Genomic DNA, 2,633 nt, shown 5'->3' on the forward strand with positions numbered 1-2,633 from the left:
TGGTTAGAGCATTTGACTGGAATGTGAAGGACACAGGTTTGAGATCCCAATGGCGCCAGATTGAGCATGGGCACATATGCTTTGAGCAAAGCTCACCAACATGAGCCCAAGGACGCTGGATCGAGGAAGCGGTCACTTGATCAGCTGTAGGCCCCTGGTCAAGGCACATATGTGACAGGAGTCAATGAACATGTAAGGGGTCACAAATAAAAAGAAATGATTGATCTCTGACCTGGCACATAAAAAACTCTCTCCATTTTTGTCTGTCTGTCCCTATCTATCCCTCTTTCTGACTCTCTCCCTGTCTCTTAAAAAAAAGGATAAAGAAATGTTCACAGAAACATTTGGAGGGTATATACCATATTTCCCAATGTATAAGACTCATCTTTTTTGAAAAATGTGGGGTTAGAAAACTAGGAGCGCCTTATACACTGGTTGAGTATTTTTTACTTGCATTTCTCATTTATTCACATTTGTTATCACTTTTTCAAAATTTGTGACCCAAAATTAAGGTGCGTCTTATACAGGGAGGATTCTTATACATGGGGAAATATGGTACTTTACAACTTTACCATTTATTTCCCCTTTGGGTGAGATTTTGAAAAACATAATTCATTCTTCTATGCAATTTAAGCTGCAAAAACAAGAACAAAAAGCCATTGTCATTTTTTCTTTTATTTATTTATTCATGTTAAAGGCAGGATAAGGAGGGAAAAAGACAGACAGAGAGTCAGAAACATCAATCTGTTTCTGTATGTGCCTTGACCCAGGAGCAAACCTATGACATTAGCGTATGGGTGTGATGCTTTCACTACTGAGCTCTCTGGTGAGAGCAAGCCTTTGTTTTTTGAAAAAAAAAATTCTGATAAAAAACAGAGGTATTATAAAATAAAATGATCATCTATTCTGCTGTGGTGACAACACCAGAAGATTATTCTTTGCTCTTGAAATTCAGGTGCATAATCACTATTTCTAATTTTTTAGCACAAAGTGACCCCTTTCCTAACATGCACTTTCTCTTGTCCAATGGCAGCAGTCCAGACTGAGAGACCTCCTCTGCCTTGGACATAAGAAGTTATCTGAGCATTGGTCACCACATACAAGCTAGGTTCTTTTGCTCACAGAACACCTCCCAGGGTCTTTGTTTCAAAACTTCTATATTTTCTCAGTTTTATATCTGAGAATACACATTGCTGAAATACGACACTTAAGTCTCAGATCTGCCTTCTGAGAAACTGATATACTGAACCTTGCCACAATAAGTCATAAATGACACCAAAGATATTGCACTACCAAATTCAGTGATCAATAAACTTACAATTATTTTATTCATGTATATATATTTTTTTCTGTCTATGCCATGACAGTGTAGTATTCATAAAGACAGAAAGTGAGTCTGACTCATTCACTATAGGCAACCAATGTTGAGCACAGTGCCTGGCACATAATAGAAATACAATTAATGTTTCCTGAATGAATGAATAAATAGTCATTTGCATACATACACAGATATCCACAAATAACAGACACTGTGGACACAGAGAGATATGCTCATGTGCAATTAACATCTATGCACACACCAATGTACCTGAGTATATATACATAGAGAAATATAAGAGGTACACAAAGAATATGGAAAGAAAATGTCCTAATATTAACTGTAGATATAGCTGTATGAAAATTTGTTGTGATTGCTTTTGAGATCATTTTTCTTGCACTCCTGCAATAAGAATACATTTTTTATAATGCAAAAGCTGTTAAAATTCAACATTGTTTTCAAATCAAAGCACATCCTATTTTACAATACACGAAGTAGATGTATATAAAAGAAGGTAAGCCCTGGCTGGTTGGCTCAGTGGTAGAGTGTCGGCCTCACGTGCAGATCCCGGGTTCGATTCCCGGCCAGGGCACACAGGTGAAGACTCTTCTGCTTCTCCACCCCTCCCCTTTTCCTTCCTCTCTGTCTCTCTCTTCCCCTCCCGCAGCTGAGTCACCATTGGAGCAAAGATAACCTGGGAGCTGCATATGGCTCCTTGGCCTCTGCCCCAGGTGCTAGAGTGGCTTTGGTCACAACAAGGATACGACCCAGGGGTGCAGAGCATCGACCCCTGGTGACAGAGCTTCGCTCTCTGGTGGGCGTTCCGAGTGGACCTGAGTCAGGCACATGCGGGAGTCTGTCTGACTGTCTCTCTTGTTTCCAGCTTCAGAAAAATACAGAAAAAAAAGAAGTTAAAAAGGCATAAGTAAAAAGCGTAGAAATGGAAGTCATTGAGAGCACGTACATGAGAGTTCCTAGCACAGTGCCTGGTATATGATGGGCACTTTCAAAGGCTTTATGAAATCATGGCTGGAAGGAAAAGAGAAAAACAAGATGAACCGAGAGATTTTCAGAAAACAACCACTAAGGATACATTAAATTTTAAAGAAACTGCAAATTAGAATCAAAGTTTATAGACAACGCTGTCTACCAAAATATTCCTTTGCACCAGTAATGAGGCGTGATTCCCAAGATGCACACGAGGTGTCAGCAGAGAAGCACATGTAACAGAGACCATTATTGTATGTTCTATGGAGCAAGTTCCAGCCAACTTCAGAGGATTGAAATGATACCAAGTATATCTCTTACTTTCACT

General features: G+C 39.4%; 1 non-coding gene across 1 annotated transcript; it reads left to right on the forward strand.

Annotated features, from left to right (window-relative positions):
- Nucleotides 1-1,836: 1,836 nt before the first annotated feature.
- On the forward strand, nt 1,837-1,910 carry TRNAV-CAC (transfer RNA valine (anticodon CAC)). Its single transcript has one exon. It is a non-coding gene; the product is annotated as a tRNA-Val (tRNA).
- The last annotated feature ends 723 nt before the right edge of the window (nt 1,911-2,633 follow it).

Source organism: Saccopteryx leptura, unplaced genomic scaffold (assembly GCF_036850995.1).
Source record: "Saccopteryx leptura isolate mSacLep1 unplaced genomic scaffold, mSacLep1_pri_phased_curated manual_scaffold_37, whole genome shotgun sequence".
Classification (NCBI taxonomy): domain Eukaryota; kingdom Metazoa; phylum Chordata; class Mammalia; order Chiroptera; family Emballonuridae; genus Saccopteryx; species Saccopteryx leptura.